This window comes from Balaenoptera acutorostrata, chromosome 17 (assembly GCF_949987535.1).
Source record: "Balaenoptera acutorostrata chromosome 17, mBalAcu1.1, whole genome shotgun sequence".
In the NCBI taxonomy this organism is placed as follows: domain Eukaryota; kingdom Metazoa; phylum Chordata; class Mammalia; order Artiodactyla; family Balaenopteridae; genus Balaenoptera; species Balaenoptera acutorostrata.
In genome coordinates this window covers 65,984,245-66,002,886 of record NC_080080.1, presented here as the reverse complement: position 1 = coordinate 66,002,886, position 18,642 = coordinate 65,984,245, and the positions used below count along the sequence as shown (strand labels likewise).

Below are 18,642 nucleotides of genomic sequence, written 5' to 3'. Positions count from 1 at the left end.
TCTAGTACTTTTCTTGGTGAATGAAAGTTGAAGTTGTTAAAAATATGTTCTTGTTAGAATGTGTGGTATTGATGTAATGATTGAAACCCTGTTTTTGCCCTTAGGGTGTTAATCCTTGTTCTCAAATAGAAAGCTGACCTGGGAGAGGGATTCTAAATATGGACTGGATTCAAATTGTGAATAGTTTCTGCTTCATCTGTTTCAAGTATAGCAAATCATTCTAAGTCTGATTCCAAATATTTTGCATGTAACCAATGATCTAAATCTCTTTTGAGACTAATATTATTTCCTAATGACCAGCTATTCCTTCTGAGATTAGATGGCATTTTTAAGTGACATACCCCTCTGATTCTTTCTTAGAAAGAAAGCAGGCCACTTTAGATAATCCCATTACTTTTTGGTAAGGATTTTTTTATTACTGATTTTATTTATTCTCAGAAGCACCTGGAAATTATTCCTCCACCACTCCTGATCTGCTGTCTGGAATCGTGGTTCTATGGTGAACTACGTGGCTGGGCCGGTTATCCAGCCATCAGGATCAACTGGACCTCAGCCTCCTCCCCCTACACAGGTCTCTGGATTAGTTATCTCGTGTTTTCATGGCTTCCCCTCACTGTTTCTGGAGCCCTGAGAAGCAGAGTTAAGTAGCGGTTAAAAGCATGGATTCGAGTTTCAGACAGATCTCAGTTTAAATCTTGGCTCTGCTAGGTAAATATTATGTAACATTGGGAATGACTCTTTCTTCATCTATAAAAGGGGCATCCTTGGGAATTTCCTGGTGGTCTATTGGTTAGGACTCAGTGCTTTCACTGCCGTGGGCCCAGGGTTCAATCCCTTGTCGGCGAAGTAAGATCCCGCAAGCCGCTCACTTATGAGATGGTCATGGGGGTTAAAATGAGATGATGTTTATGAAGTACCTGAGAGTAGCACACAGGAGGCATGCACTAAATACCAGTTTTCTACATATCAGACCCATTCTTCTGCTTGGTTTTCCAAGTTTCAGTTCAAAACTGACCTCAGGTAGCTGTCCCACTGGAACAAATGTAACAAGGATTCACACATTGATATCAATAACTGGTAATACTGAGTTTCAGGGAAGTTAGGCATCTTTCCTAAGATGGTAGAGTAAATGGCAAAGTCAAGGATCAAACGCAGGGTGGTCTGCATGCCTTTGACCACTCCACCAGACAGCCTCCCAGGAGCTGCTGCCAAACCCACACACAATGAGGAGCTCCACTCAGAGGCAGTTTAAGATAAAGAGCAGACAAAAATAGCAGAGTGGACGCCCAACAGCCAAAAATAAGCAAAAGTCCTTCATCAAAGGATTTACAGTATCCTCTCTCGACAGCAGCAAGGAAGCACAACCATTTCTCCACACACTGGCTGATACTGAATAGTATTGACCTTTGTTACCTTTGACTTGCTGATGAATGAAAACTACCACTTTGCTGGCCATTTGTATCAATATTTCTTCTTCAGTAGTAGTTTAGATTTGATTTTGACTGATTTCTAATGTCCATTCATTCAAAGGCATTTTCTAAAGGAAATAGCTTACTGATAAAATGTTATTTAGAGGACTTAACAATAGAATTTTGATATGCTATTATTATTATTATTATTAAAAAGATAGTGAGCAGCTGTTTGCTGACTAATGAAAATAACTAATCAAAATAACAGAAAATATGTTTAAGGTGCTGTTGCATGATTTTTTTAGTAAGAAAAACAGAGGTATTATAAACCCCTAGAGCCTGATAGAAGTTTGTAACAGACCTACACCATATGTTAGGTCTCTGGTCAATATTAGGTGCAGTATTTGCGTCAGTCATTTTTCTCTCTTAGGTTACTGTGTTTTCTTCAAGTTGTGCCATTTTCTTAATGCATTGCACTCTCAACATTGGGACCTGAGCATCTAGACAGAAGTAGTATCTTTTTGCAATTTATTTTTCAACAATTAGTATTACAGAGCCTGAGGATACGGATGATGCCCAAGGCTTGAGACCTCATAAAAACATGCGTATACATTGTTTACACTTGTGCAAATATGTACATATCCATACAGATCTCTTTTAGTAGAATGTTGTGTTGGGGCAAATGCACCATTAACTAAAATATTTCACATACTGAAGCACAAAGTGAATCTCAACAAGTATCAAAGAATTTTTGTACACGAGAGAGACTATTCTCTGAGTAGAATGCAGTTAAGTTAGCAATAATTAATCAAAAGATATCCTCTACATACTTTTGGACTATTAAAGTCCTTGTAATTCATGAGTCAATAAAAAAAATCATAATTGAAATCTTAGTTTTGAATATAGAAGAAATTCCAAATAAAATATTTGCATATTGAACCCACCAATATGCTAGAAAAATATATCAGAACCAATTATTATTTAGCATAAGAATGCAAAAATGAGTTACCATTAGAAACTCTATTAAAGTAAGTTAGCACATTAACAATTAATTGGGATATTACATTATAAATTAAGAGAAAAAATGATGGCCTATTAAGATAAAAATTGGGGGGAATTGATTATGATATGGAAAAAACAAAATTAGGTCCCAAATTCACACTACACACAAAAATAAACTCCAAATGGTTTCAGAGATTCAACTGGAAAAGTAAACTTGAAGACTTCTGAAAGAAAATATAGTTAAATTTATTTATGACATTAGGATAAAGAAAGATTTCTTGAACACAACATTAAATGAACAAAGCGTAAAAGAATAGATTAATAAAATTTATTAAATTATTATTTTTAAAAAACTGATTAAATGAAAATATCCCCTATAAACAAACAAACATACACAAGTTACATACTGGGAGAGGATGTGCAATGTAATTAGCAAAAAGGAATTCATATAAAGAATGTATTGTAGGGCTTCCCTGGTGGCACAGTGGTTGAGAATCTGCCTGCCAATGCAGGGGACACGGGTTCGAGCCCTGGTCTGGGAGGATCCCACATGCCGCGGAGCAACTAGGCCCGTGAGCCACAGCTGCTGAGCCTGCACGTCTGGAGCCTGTGCTCCGCAATAAGAGAGGCCGCGATAGTGAGAGGCCTGCGCACCGCGATGAAGAGTGGACCCCGCTTGCCGCAACTGGAGAAAGCCCTCGCACAGAAACGAAGACCCAACACAGCCATAAATAAATAAATATTTCAAAAAAAAAAAAGAATGTATTGTAAAAGTCCCCCAACCCAGTTGGAAGATGGTCAATGGATTGTTATTTAGTGACCTATAGACATATTAAAATATGCTCACCATGAACTAGCAATATGATAAAATTTCACACCTACCAGTCGGCAGATATTCTGGCAATACTAAGTGTTGGTGAGGAAGCGGGAAATGGGAACTCGTATACTGCTTGTGGGAATATAAATTAGTACAATCACTTTGCAGAGCAATTTAGGAATATCCACTAAAATTGAAGAAGCACATACCTGGGAGACCAGGGACTGTTATTTTTGTAGCAAATCTTATGGAGCGACTTGATTCTCAAAACCATGAAAAATACAATTGAATAAAATTTTAAATATTAATTTAAAATAAAAAGAATAACAAGGAACAATGCCTGGGAATGTAGGCTGAAGCCAAACTTTAAAAGCCCCTGAATATTAAACCAAACTCTATTTGTAATTGATTCAGGTAGTAATGGTAAGTTACTTGATGGTTTGAACAATGAAGTAAAGCTATCCTTTAAGACTGTCTTGCCAGTATGTGGAAAATAATTTGGAGGGGTCAGTGACCAGTAAGGAAACATTGCATTAGTCCAGGAATAGTCTCTAAAAAGCTGAACTAGGGGATGGTGCTAGGAATTGAGAAGAGAAGATAATATAGATTCTAGAAATATCCCATCTGCTGAGTCTACCTGCTGCCCTGCACTGCTGTTGGTGCTAGTACAATACCTCTGCCCCACTCAGGACACCCTCAATCTCACTTGTCTTATGGTTCCCTCAGCCCTTAGAGCCTCCGGGCCCTTTTGGACAAAGTAGCCTGTAAGATCACTGCCTAACTCACAACCTTATCCTCCTGGCCTTTCCTGAGGTCAGCCCCTAGACCCAATGAGTATCATCTCACTCTTTTGGAAGATAACTTTACTGAATTAACTTTCATGCACACCAAAGAAGCAAACTGACGCCTCAATTTTCTCTTCATCATTGGTTTTATGAGCACCCTGTGATCTACCTTCCATCAATCAAGCACAGTCTCAATGATTAAAGCCATCACTCTGGCAAGAAAGTTAATATCCTGTGAACTAGCAAATCACTTCTATACGTATGTCCCAGAGAAACGGTCACACATGTGAACACAAAGACATACGTGAGGATGTTCATTATAGTATTGTTCTTCAGCAAAATACTGAGAACAACTTTAATGTCTCTCAAAAGAGGATAATATTCATACAATGGAATAAAATAGAGCAGCTAAACAGATGAGCAAACACTGCATTTGTAAAGAGTGATGAATCTCTAAAGCTGAGGAAAATAAAGTCCCAATTGTGACAACAGTTTTGAAAATATAGGTAATAAAAGTATAGCAACATACAAGGGAAGGACTGACATCCACCACAGGCCAGTAGTGTCCCTGGGTACTGAGAGAAGGGAGCAGTGTGGACTAGGTAGGGATTTGACTATTTTTTTTAATGTTTGATTTCTCTAAAGAATGTAAAGCCAATATGATTACATGTTAATATTTGCTAATGGGGGATGGTAATAAAACAGGGTCCATTATGTTATTTTATATACTTTTCTAATGCTTACAACAATTAAGGAAACAAAAAGGCAAATCATGTGCTTTAGAGTCAAACTGACCTTAGGGGGTTTTTTGTTTGTGGGTTTTCCTCCTTTTTTTCCTTCCTTTCTCTTTCTTTCTTTCTCTCTTTCCTTCTTCCTTTCTTTCTTCTTTCTTTTGTTTTTATTTATTTTTTAATTTAATTTTATTTTATTGTGACAAGAACACAGCATGAGACCTACCCTCTTTTTTTTCAGTTTTTAAAGTTCTTTTTCATATTCTTTTCCATTTTGGTTTCTCACAGGATATTGACTATAGTTCCCTGTGCTATACAGTAGGACCTTGTTTTTTATCCATTCTGCATATAATACTTTGCATCTGTTAACCCCAAACTCCCAATCCATCTCTCCCCCACTCCCCTACCCCTTGGCAACACAAGTCTGTTCTCTATGTCTGTGAGTCTGTTTCTGTCTTGTAAATAAGTTCGTTTGTGCCATATTTTAGATTCCACATATAAGTGATATCATATGATATTTGTCTTTCTCTTTCTGACTGACTTCACTTAGTATGATAAGCTCTAGGTCCATCCATGTTGCTGCAAATGGCATTATTTCATTCTTTTATATGGTTAAGTAGTATTCCATTGTATATATCTACCACATCTTCTTTATCCATTCATCTGTTGATAGACATTTAGGTTGTTTCCATGTCCTGGCTATTGTAAATAGAGCTGCAATGAACATTTTGGCACATGACTCTTTTTGAATTATGGCTTTCTCAGGGTATACGCCCAGTAGTGGGATTGCTGGGTCGTATGGTAGTTCTATTTTTAGTTTTTTGAGGAGCCTCCATACTGTTCTCCATAGTGGCTGCACCAATTTACATTCCCACCAACAGTGTAGGAGGGTTCCTTTTCTCCACACCCTCTCCAGCATTTATTGTTTGTGGACTTTTTAAGGATGGCCATTCTGATTGGTGTGAGGTGGTACCTCATTGTAGTTTTGATTTACATTTTTCCAGTAATCAGTGATGATGAGCATCTTTTCATGTGTCTGTTGGCCATCTGTATGTCTTCTTTGGAGAAATGAGACCTACCCTCTTAACAATTTTTAAGGGTACAATGGTGTATTGTACGATAAGTAAAATGTTGTAGAGCCGATCTCTAGAACTTTGGTTTATCACCCCCCATTTCCTCCCCTCTGCAGCCCCTGGCCACAACCATTCCATTCTAACCTCCATTCAGTTTTCCATAGTGGCTGTACCATTTTACATTCCTACCAACAGTGTACAAGGATTCCAACTTCTCCACATCCTCACCAACACGAGTTGTGCTTTTTTGTTTTTTGTTTTTTTGTTATTGTTTTGTTTTGTTTTTAATAATTGACATCCCAACAGGTGTGAGGTAATATCCCATTGTGTTTTTGATTTGTATTCCCCCGATAATTAGTGACATTGAGCACCTTTACATATACCTGTTGGTCATTTGCATGTCTTCTTTGGAGAAATGTCTATTCAATTCTGCAGCCCATTTTTAAAATTGGGTTATTAGGTTTTTTTTACTATTAAGTTATAGGATTTCCTTACATATTTTAGAAATTAACCCCTTATCAGATATGTGGTTTGCAAATATTTTCTCCCATTCTGTAGGTTCCCTTTTTGTCTGTCGATTGTTTCCTTTGCTGTGCAGAAGCTTTTTAGTTTGATGTGGTCCCACATGTCTATTTTTGCTTTGGATGCCGGTGCTTTCATGTCAAATCCATAAAAACACTGCCAAGACCAATGTCATGAAGATTTTCTTCTACATTTTCTTCTAGAAGTTTTACAGTTTCAAGTCTTACATTTAAATCTTCTATCCATTCTGAGTTGATTTTTGCATATGGCATATGATAAGGGTCCAATTTCATTATTTGCATGTGGACATCAGTTTTCTCAACATCATTTGTTGAAGAGAATATGCTTTCTCCATTGTGCATTCTTAGCACACTTGTCAAAAGTCAATTGTCTGAATATGCATGGATTTATTTCTAGGCTCTTGATTCTGTTCCATTGCTCTGTATGTCTTTCTTTATGCCAGTATTATCATACTGTTTTAATTACTGTAGCTTTGTAATAGACTCTAAAATTAGTGTGATGCCTCCACCTTTGTTCTTCTTTCTCATGATTGATTTGACTATTCATATTCTTTTGTGGTTCCATGTGGATTTTAGAATTGCTTTTTTCTATTTCTGTAAAACACACATTGGAATTTTGATATGGATTGCATTACGTTTGTAGATTACTTTGGGTAGTACGACAGTTTGAAAATATTAAGTCTTCCAATCTACTAACATGGCTTTCTTTCCATTTGTTTTTATCTTCTTTAATTTCTTTCATTAATGTTTTATAGTTTCCAGTGTACAAGTCTTTCATCTCTTAAGTTTATTCCAAAGTTTTTTTCTTTCTTTTTGGTGCTATTATAAATGGGATTCCTTTCCTAATTTCTTTTTCAAATAATTTGTTGTTAGTATATAGAAATGCAACTGATTTTTGCATGTTAATTTTGTATCCTAAAGCTTTATGGAATTTTTAAAATTAGTTATAACAGTTTTTCATGAAGTCTTTAGGATTCCTTGTATGTAAGAGCATGTCATCTCAAGCAGGGACAGTTTTACTTCTTCCTTTCCAATTTGGACGCCTTTTATTTCTTTTTCTTGCCTAATTGCTCTGCTTAGGACTTCCAGTACTATCTTGAATACAAGTAGCAAGAGTGTGTGTCCTTGCTTTGTTCCTGGTTTTAGAGGGAAGCTTTCAGTTTTTCACCGCTGAGTATGAAGTTAGCTCTGGGCTTTTCATAAATACCTTTATTTTGTTGAGTTCTTCCTTCTATTCTTAGTTTTTTATCATTAAAGGGTTTAGAATTTTGATGAATGCTTTTTCTGTGTGTATTGAGATGATCATGTGACTTTTATCTTTTATTTTGTTAATATCATGTATCTCATTAATTGATTTTTGTATGTTGAATCATCCTTGCATCCCAGGGATAAATCCCACTTGGTCATGGTGTATAATTCTTTTAATGTTGTGCTGTTGAATTCAGTTTGCTAGCATTTTCTTAAGGATTTTTGCATCTACATTCATCAAGGATATTGGTCTGTAGTAGTTTTCTCTTCTTCTGGTGCTTTTGTCTGGTTTTGTTATCACAGTAATGCTGGCCTCAAGAGTTTGAAATGTCCTTTCCTCTTCAATTTTTTAGAAGAGTTAGAGAAAGCTTGGCATTAATTCTTCTTTAAATGTTTAGCAGATCTTATTTTTAAAGATAATATCTCTACTTAACAGCTACGTGATTGAGAGAGTAAAAATAGCTACCTCATATCTTTTTTCATCTTTAAATGAGAAAATAGACATAAAGTCCTAACACAGAGTATGGAATATAAAGGAAGCTCAATTAAAGGTAGTTTTTCTTTCCCTCTATCCCAGTAGGCATATAAGGAAAACTCAATAAATGCTCATAGAATTTTTAAAACTTATCTACACACACATTGAATTTATATATTACTGTAACAATGAAACCTTACTTTTAGTTGGTTTCTGGTATTGGATAGCACCTGATATAAGCTTCCAACTTTTATATAATAAACAACATAATATGTGCTTATTATATAAAATATAAATGTTTCAGACATTACATGAAATTTCTAAAATTCTCATATGTTCTGGTATAATGTTATAAGTCATAATTCTAGTTATTACTTTAAAATGTATATCTCAGAAATAACTAAATTTCCTGGTCAATTGCATTATTACGAACTTTCATCAAATCTTTAACCATGGTCATTTTTAAGTCTTTTGTCATTTACAGACAGTTCTGGGTGTACTCTGATGCTTTCACAAAAATGTTCCTATAAAAGGGTTTCATCTTCAAGGAATTCATGGAAAAGACTCTGACAAGTACAGGTTTCTGGTAACTGACTATACTGCTGAACTGAATGAATAAGCATTTTCAGAACTCTAATGGAAAACTGATGAATTCATAAAAGTGCTAACAAAAGATCAAGATGAAAAAAAAAATTAATTACATGGGACTGAGTGAACTGATGAGGATGATTATAATTTTTGTGACTTTCTGTTTGAATAAAAAAAAGTGACACTTTAAGAAATATTTGATTAGTGATTTGTTATGACATTTACAGAATTAAAGTTTTTATTCTTTATTAGTACATTAATATATTTTCAAAGTTAACCTTCAGACCTTAAAAATAACATATTTTGGGGAAAGTATATTATCTGAAACTGTTCAATAAATCCAAAAAACATGATTGCAAGAAAGTTCATGTCTAACTTGTTACCAAAAAACTATGAAAGCTCTTTTTCTGGAAGGCTTCGATGCAAGATGATTCAGATCCTTTCCAAATATATTTTCTGGAATTATTATTCTGTCTTATTTTATGTATTTAACCCTAGATTCTGTGAGTAGAATTCCAACACATCTGATGGGTATATGAAAATTTTTTATTTGATTTGCATTCTACACTGGGCACTCTATTCTTCTTCCTTTTCATTTACAAGAAGGTCACCTAAGTAATCTAAAATAATGAAATTTAACTTTTGTTTAGACATACTGACTTCCTAAAACATCAAAACTGAGTTTCCAACCTACTTCATTTGTTAGACTGGAATTTTGCCAGTGTTATACTTTCCCTTTCAATATATTATGCATAGGTAAGAACAATGTATAACTGGAAATTGGGGAATATTTCAAATCTGTTTTCAAATGTCCAAATGTTCTGACTTTAACTTAGCAGGTTATACTTAAATATTGATCCTATCCTTGCTGTTTAGGAACCACCTTAGCAACATTAATTTTATTAATGACTACTTAAAATACAGTATGATTAAATGCCTTAAACTTACAATTGCATTTACAATAGGAGAGATTTCTTTTTCTCAATATTATTATAAGGAATTTCCTAATTTTTATAATATTCAGGTTGATTTTTCAAGTGCCAATACATGCAAATATTTTCATTTGGTTATTTTCACAACTAGTATATTTTTCTAAATACTATCCTTAAATGGGATTATTTGTTGCATAGTTCACACAAATAAAGGCATTTAAGTTAGTTCATATCAACCACATTAAGTTAGATTTGGTTCATTTGTGGTTCTATGCAGTACTATTGCTTTTCTCCCCACTTTGAAAATGAGATTCTTACAATAGAAATATTACTAAAATATAGCAAAAAAGAAAAGCCAGATGAAAGTGACTTTGTATGAAATTTGCCTCTTGCTGTGTAAAATTAGTGACAATAAGGTTTATGATGCTGACGATATATCAGGTATTGGCTGTGGAAATGGCTGGGTGTTTGCACAGGTAGACATGTGCACACACAGAATGAGTGTAACTTGGCCTAGATGGAATTTCACTTTGAAAGAAGTAATTTATTGCATATATGATCCATTAGCTCTGATAAAGGGAAAGTATTCCAGAAAAAAGTTGTAGTACCTCCTATAAAGAATTTCTTAGATGAATGTTCTGTGCTATTTTTAACTTGAACAGATTAGTCTTTTCTTAGGTCCTTGTCAGATAAAATAAGTCTTCATCAGTCTAAAATGAAATTGCATATTTTAAAGTTTATTTGAAGATGAGCTTACTTTGGGTCAAAGATCGAAACGTATTGTGTAATTTAAATGCAAATTGTGTAATTGAATATGGAAAATAGTGTGTAACTATTATCAAGGGTCTCTTTCAAAATTAACTCAGCTTGTGGAGTTTGACACAAATTCTTTTCCATGTTGTTGGAGTGACTTCTTGAACTGGCACGCTTGTCGTTAATTTGAAAGGAGATTTTAAACGGTCTCAGGGAAAGCTTTCCACCCTCCCACCGCCCATCTGTCTCCCATTCAAGTTGCCACAGCAACCGGCTCTGCTCTTGCAGATCTTTCCCATTACTTTAGCAATGACTTAGTTCAGCAGGGTGACCTCCCAACTAGACTTCCTAGCTAGAAATTTGTGTATCCTTAGCCCTCTCTCACACCCACAGCCTCCACACTCCACTGATCACAAATGCCCCCCATATTCTGTCCTTCTCCTTCTTACAGCTGTTTCCTGAACTCTCCGAGGACCACATTTCCATTTTTAGGCTGTTACAAGGCTGTTCCTAAGCTCTCTCTCTTTCATCTCCTGAGTCACTGATCACATGTCTTTTGCTTCAGACACATTAAGTTCTCACCTTTCCTGGAACATTTCTGGACCTTTCACTACTCTGTGACTTTCTCCTCCTGGCTCTATTTTATTTTATTTGGCCACTCGGCACGACATGGGGGATCTTAGTTCCCCTACTAGGGATCGATCCCGTGCTCCCAGCAGTGGAAGCGTGGACTCTTAACCACTGGACCGCCAGGGAAGTCCCTGGCTCTATTTTAACTCTGCTTAGACGAAAAAACAAAAAGCCAAAAACCAGAAACTACTCACCAGTCAATATTCATCTCAAATGCCACCACCTCCTTGAAGCCTTCCCTGACTGACTCTTCTGGGCTACAACAGCATATCTTTTACAGCACATAGCATATTGTAGTACAACAGTTTTTTTAAATAAATTTATTATTTTATTTATTACTTTTGGCTGCATTGGGTCTTCGTTGCTGAGCGTCGGCTTTCTCTAGTTGCGGTGAGCGGGGGCTTCTCTTCGTTGCGGTGCGTGGGCTTCGCACTGCAGTGGCTTCTCTTGTTGCAGAGCATGGGCTCTAGGTGCGCAGGCTTCAGTAGTTGTGGCGCATGGGCTTAGTTGCTCCGCGGCATGTGGGATCTTCCCAGACCAGGGCTTGAACCCGTGTCCCCTGCATTGGCAGGTGGATTCTTAACCACTGCGCCACCAGGGAAGCCCTGTATAACTTATTTTTAACTACAGCCTCCCACCCACTAAACTAAGCTTCCTGAGAGCAGGGATGACTTCTTAACTTGTCTGGGTCACTGACACAGCTGCATTTTAGATTACATGTCTGCTATAAGAAATGTATTCTTTTAATTTTTTTTTTTTTTTAGAATTAACTGCAGATATGCATTCTGAGAGCATGGAAATACCTCTGAAACTACTGTGACCATCCTGTCGCCAAGGTGAGGCTGTCCCCCCACAGTCCACAAATGTTTGGTCCAGCATAATTCCAAGTGACAAAAGGGAAAAGAGGCTGCCACCACCCACATAAACAATGCTCCACTGCAGTGGGACTAAAAATTGTTGGGAGATTTATCCTGATATGTGTGCTTTTCTTCAAATAGCATTGTGTGTTGCTTGATGATTTTAAGGCCTGACTTAATCAATGCTATGACTCCAAACCATATTTTTAGCTCCTGTAAGAATCCAGTGCTTCTGAATATTAGCTTTGTTTTCTTAGTGACATCAGTTTGTTTTAACATCCCCGTCAGGGATTCTACTGTGAGAGGAGATGTAAATTAGGCTTTATATTACTTATTCTGAGTAGCTCAGGAGCAGAATTTTCATGAAATGATCTTTGAAAATCCAGAAGACCCTGTATACCATGGTCGCATAATCCAGTTTCTCCCTCACTAGCCCATCTGACATCTTACGGGGGGGAAAAAAAATGAGTATTTTAGGCAGGAGACAAACTCAAGGGAAAGAAGGGGTTTGGGGGTGAAAATGGGGGGCAGATGAGAACTCCAGTTTTGGTGAAATGGTTGCTCACTCGGTGTACCAAGATTCTCAATCTGCCAGCTTCCTCTGCTTTTCCGCTCCATTTGACTCCCGCACCTGCAAGGTCAGCTGCTCCGAGGAGCAATTTATAAACCTGCAGTTCGTATAGTGGTTGCCGTTCCAGGACTGACCTGAAATTAAATCAGTCTTGAGTGCTGCAAGATACAAAAGCTACCTTCCGAGTTTACTGAGCCCTCCACGACTCCTCATAAATCTTGGAAAGGTAGCATTCCACCAGTAACGGCCCAGTTTCTCCGCTCCCAAAAGGACCTTGAAATGGAAACAACGATGTTTTCTTTGAGGCCATATTTCATACCACAGAGAGACAGACGTACATAGAAGCCACATTCTTATAAGTGCCCTTTTCCAACTCTGAGGCAAGCACTGGGTAAGACAGTGTTAAATGAACCCTTAACTTACTACTCCACGTTCCAAATTATTGGGGCCACAAGGTATGAAGACACCCACGAAAAGCTGACTGACTGTACCACAAAGGTTCTTGATTGTTTTTCAAGAGCAGAAGGTAAGATTTTAAAAATTCAATGAGCCTATAAACATGTCTTTGCTGCAAATGTGTCACCCCTCAATTTCTGGGGACTCTGAAGCTTGTTGCTGGAGGCTCATCCGTGTGGCTGAAAAGGAGTCTGAAGCAGACGCTGTCACGTGGTCATGCTGAATTCTACCCGATCGTAACGCACATTTCTTGAATGTTTTAAAACTTAGTCTTAAAGCATGAGTCAAATTTGCCTGAAAATTTTGGGACACAGAGTCCATTGCAAAGTGTTTTTTAGGCATTAACACTTAACTTTCCCCAAGCCCCTCTGAACAAAGTATTATTACGATCCCCTGTGATGGTTAATTTTATGTGTCAACCGGCTTGACTGTGGTACCCGTGATACCCAGTTTTTGGCCAAACACCAGTCTAGATGCTGCTGCGAAGGTATGTTTTAGATGAGATTAACATTTACATCCAAAGACTTTGAGTGACACAGTTTACCTTCTATAATGTGAGCGAGCTCTTCTAATCAGTCAAAGGCCTTAAGAAAATACAACTGAATTCCCTTGAGGAAGAGGGAATTCTGCCTCCAGACTGCTTTTAGATTCAAGCTGCAGCATCAGCCCTTGCGTGGGTCTCCAGCCCCCAGGCCTGCCCTGCGGACGTCACACTCACCAGCCCCCCACAACCAAATGCACCAATTCCTTAAAATAAATCTCCACATAAATAAGTGGGTAGATATTATATGCGTATGTGTATCTATTACATTATATGTATGTGTGTATATATGTACATATGTATCTAGATCTACAAATATATACATATATATGTATGTATATATGTATATACATTTTTTTGTTTTTTAGTTTTTTTTGCAGGTTAGCATTTTATTAGATAAAAATGAAAGAAGGGTGCCTACCCACTCCTTCCTCTGGCTCACAAGGGGAACTCTCCCCCTCCCCAAGAGAGGGCAGGGAGTCTATAACACTGAGACAATGAGAGAGATTAGGGCAGAAAGCCCCAAGCCTCTTCCTTCTAAGTCTTGTGTCAAGAAGCAACCTTCTCAGCTACAAATTCTGGGAAGGGGAACTATACCTGCCTTTGCCCCTAAGTGGGCGGCCTTCCCCTCCTCCAGCAAAAAATTGGAGGATAGGCAGTTACCCCCACCCCTAACTTGTCCAGGTTGGGGGAAGAGGAATAAACGTCAGTCTGTGGGCTTCATTTCTTAGGTGCCTTCAGTGCTCATCAAAACCAGGCATGGGGCAGGCCCTGCCAAACTGCTCCACCCGTTGCCTGAGGTCAGCCAGCCAATGACTTGTTTCTGGGCCTTCGAGCAGGAAGGATTTGAAATCCTGGAGTCTGGCGGTCTTGCTCTTCACCTCCAAGCCGATGTAAAGCCCACAACTTTCCAGAAGTCCTCCTCACGGAACTGTCGAGAAGTCAAAGCTGGGGTCCCCAGCCGCAGGCCGCCAGGTGTGATGGCACTTCGATCTCCAGGACAGGTGCTCTTGTTGGCCGTGATGGATATACGAGTTCCCACACCCGTTCAGCTCGAGCTCCATCCAGGCCCTCGGGCCGCAGGGCTACCAGCACTAGGCGGTTGTCAGTGCTACCAGACACCAGCGAGTAGCCTCGCGCTAGCAGGGCATCAGCCATGGCCCAAGCGTTCTTCAGAACCTGCAGCGAGCACTCCCGGAACGGGTGCAGGCTTGCTTTAGGGCCACAGACACTGCAGCAATGGCATGGTTCTGGGGGCACCCCCTGCAGGGATGGGAACACAGCAAAGTTGATTCGGTCCTCAAACGTGTAAGGATATCCCGGCCAGTCTTGGGATCCACAGCCCGCACCCACTTCCGGTAGAAGAGGAGTCCTGCCCTGGCCCCTCGAAGGGTCTTGTGAGCGGTAGTGGTGACAACATCCGCATGCTTGAAAGGTGAGGGGATCACCTTGGCAGCCCCCAGGCCACTGATGTGGGCCATGTCCGCCAGCAGGCGTGCCTTGACCTCGTCACACACCTCTCTCACGCGGGCGTAGTCGATGAGGCGAGCATGGGCACCGGTACCAGCTATGATGGGTCGAGGTCGGAAGAGCCGAGCAGTGAGTGCCAGCTGGTCATAGTCAGGCCGGTTTTGGGATTCAGCTTACAGGGCACAGACTTGAAGAAGCTGGATGTGGCTGAGACCCGCTTGACATCAGACATGTAGCCGTGGGTGAGACGGCCCCCATCGGGCGGGTCAGCCCCATGATTTGGTCATGAGGCTGCAGCAGGGCTGTGTAGGAAGCCAGGTTGGCTGGGGACCCCGAGTAGGGCTGGACATTGACTCCCCGCTGAGCAGGATCCAGGTCAAAGGCCTCCAAGGCCCAGCGCTGACACAGCAGCTCGATTTCATCCACTGCCTCTGCTCCTCCATAGTACCTCTTGCCCGGATAACCCTCCGAGTACTTGTTCAGACGGGACCCCAGGGCCTCCAGCGCAGCTCGGCTGCAGAAGTTCTCTGGATCAGTGAGCTTCCAGGCCACGACACTGCCTGTCCTCTCTCCGTAGCAGCTCCCACATCTCAGGGTCACTGTCTGATAGACTCTCCTGGCCTGACCAGCCCTTGGTTGCTTCTCCTGTCTGGATCTGGGCCGCCTCGCTGTGCAGGCACCGTATGGCCATCCTGACCAGCTGACCAGATCTCTGCAGAGGCCGAGTCGCCCAGAGCAAAGAGAAGGGCAACATCGCAACCCGAGATGAAGGTCCCAGGAGGTCCGGGTACCAACTCCGGCCGGGGAACACAAGGGGTTGGAAGCAGACTGATCGGAGAGCGCATGCGCGAAAAGAGCTGCTGGGCAGCCCCTGAATTGGGGCGGGGTCCACGCATGCGTAAAGTGGACGCCTTTATGGTCTTTTGGGGATTGTAGTTCTTTTTCCCCTCTTCTTCAGTTCCATTTCCCGTCTGTAGCCCCAGGGTCAGAAGCATTTGCCCCTGACTCAGTTTCCCGCTGGAGCCAGTGGGCAGTCCTCTGGAGAACACCGCTGTCTTCCAGTTTTACCTTGACCCAGGACTCAAGGCGAAGGAAGGCTGAAGACGAGGCGTCGTTCTGTGCCTCGGCTCGTCTGTACCTCCTCCCTCGCCCCAGTCAGGGGTATATATACATGTATGTATGTATGTAATTACATACATATATATGTGTATGATATATTTGTAGATCTAGATAGAGCGAGAGCGTTGTCTGGAGAACCCTGACTCGTACATCTCCATTTCGAAGGTGATGAAACAAAGCCTCAGACAGATCCAATCGCTGGCCGTGGGACACCCAGCTAGGTAGCGGTAGGGCAGAGTGCGAGCTGCTGCCTCTGGCAGCGCCATCCCCCCAGTCAGGCTGGAGCCCGGGGTCCTCCCAGCCTGCAGCCAACCACCACAGGAGGGGTGCGTGAGGGGCTGGTTGTGTTTAATCCTGCCATCGCTTTCTTGGAAAGCTTTTCACCGCAGCCCGCGTGAGGGAAAATGATTTGCTTGGGATGCATGTGGCCACCAGTGCGTTATTTCCCCTAATCTAAACAGAGCCTCAGACACACTCCATTGATCACGCCTTCAAGATGAAAAGTGGCCTTAATGCTGGCCAGCAAATAGGTTTCTCAGGCAGCCCTATGCTGTCAACCACATTTCCTGATCCACTCTGATTAGATATATAAACAGCTTCAGTAAAACAGAGCCTGAGCTTTGCTGTTAAAAATATAAGATAAGGTTCCATAAAGATTCATCAAGAGCAGAGACGCTGTCTAAGTGAGGCCTGAGCTTCTTTTTTGTCTTTTCTTTTCTTTTCTTTTTTTTTTTTTTTTTTGGTATCGTAAGAAGGGTCAGTGGACAAATAACCATGATTTATGATCATGTTTTAATAGTGGCTGGTGCTCCAGCTAAGGGACACCTTGGAGAGAAGAAAGGGTTAAAAGAATTGAACAGGGTCACAAAGTGGTCTTGCATTAATGACCCAGCACACAATTGACGTTACTAAAAGTTACTTAGTCATTTTGTATCTGCTAAGAAGTGTCACCCTGTCCCAAGAACAAGGAACAAGTGGGCTGATGTCTGCAAGGTGCAAGAGGCTTGTGAAGGAAGGATGAGGACACTTCTGAAGCTCAGATGGGGAAATGAATCGACCAAACCCAAACATCTTATACCTTCAAACCATCACGTCTGTTTCAGATACATCTTGTACTATAAACACATACAAGGCAGGAAAAGTTTCTGGAATTTTGTTTTAGATATATGTGTTTAGTTGGTATGCATTTCAAAATACTCTTTAACATTTGTCCCAGTGATGGACTAAAGAATGATTCCAGCTCCAGTTTCTTTGAATGAGAACATTATGCCTTTTCCAGGTAATTTTTGGTATGTGCTTTTCAGAAGGCTAAAAAGATTATCAATATCAGTTTTAAAACGGAAAACGTGAAGTGAGAGCAAGAAGAGAACTATCCAAAACTGCTTGGTGGGAAAATGTAAGAAGTTAACATGTTAGATAAAGTTTTAATGTGCATGGATATTTATATGTAATTTCTAAAAGACACTTTGCTCACTTAGAGAGCTGGTTACTCACCTCTTTAAAGATTACTTACAATTTTCCTAAACTAAACAATAACATTTCTACTCAATACTGAAAATAATTGCTAACATCTTTTGAGCATTCACTATATACCCAGCACTGTTCTAAGTACTTTATACAGATTAGCTGAGAAAATCCTGCCAGCAACCAAAGAGCTAGCTGCTTTTCTTTCCCCTCTTAATCTGTCTATAAAATTATACATGCTGAATTTAAATATTTCGTGAACTAGAATAGCATTCTCCCAGGTTAATGCCTGGTTTAGGTTAACATCAAATATAAATGTCTTTTGGACTTCCCTGGCGGTCCAGTGGTTAAGACTCCGTGCTTCCACTGCAGGGGAGCACGGGTTCGATCCCTAGTCGGGGAACTAATAATCCCACATGCCTCACAGTGCGGCCAAAAAATACATAAATAAATGTCTTTTATTTTCCTGAGACAATAGTTTTGTTTTCTTGGAATTATTGCAACCAGTGGTTCCTATGTCTAGCTGTTCATCAGAGTCACGTAAGGAGCTTTTCCAAAAATGCAAGTTCCTGGGCCACATCCCCAACTGCTGGAACCCCAAAGGGTGGGACTCAGCATTCCAGTAAGGAAGGGGCTATTTTTATCCCTCTCACAGAAGAAGTAACTGAGTCACATAAAGGTGAAACAACAGCCTGAAGTTACACTGATAGTCAATGGAAAAGCTAAATGCAAACATAGGACGACTTTAGGGTTTTTTAAAAATATACTTTAGTTGGTCTTAGTGCTGTTTGTGCTTCTATAACAAGCAACATATTTTCTTTGTACAAGGTATTCAAATACTATATGCTAAAGTGAGATTCAGCTGCTTTGAAGGGTACATTTGGGAGAACTTGGGCCAGCTCTCTGAGGCTTCCAGAAAAATGAGTACATGTGGAGTGTCTTTCATTCTTTCCTTTAGGTCAACTATCCTTAGGCTTGGTTTCCACATGCAAATAGGTTTCAGTTGACTGGAGAGAACCCGGCAGACTGATGAGGGTCTGTGAGCCCAGCTGTACAGACGTCTGGGACCACAAGCATTTTCAGGAGGAACAGACACAACATTGACCTAGAATCAGAAGCCCAAGGTGCTTGTGCTGCCCTGGTCACTTGCTGTCTGCTCAGCCCTGAGCCAATCTCAGG

At 40.1% G+C, this 18,642-nt stretch overlaps 1 pseudogene; it reads right to left on the bottom strand.

Moving 5' to 3' along the window:
- Positions 1–14,147: 14,147 nt before the first annotated feature.
- Positions 14,148–15,634, bottom strand: LOC103014021 (serine hydroxymethyltransferase, mitochondrial-like; annotated as a pseudogene).
- Positions 15,635–18,642: the final 3,008 nt, after the last annotated feature.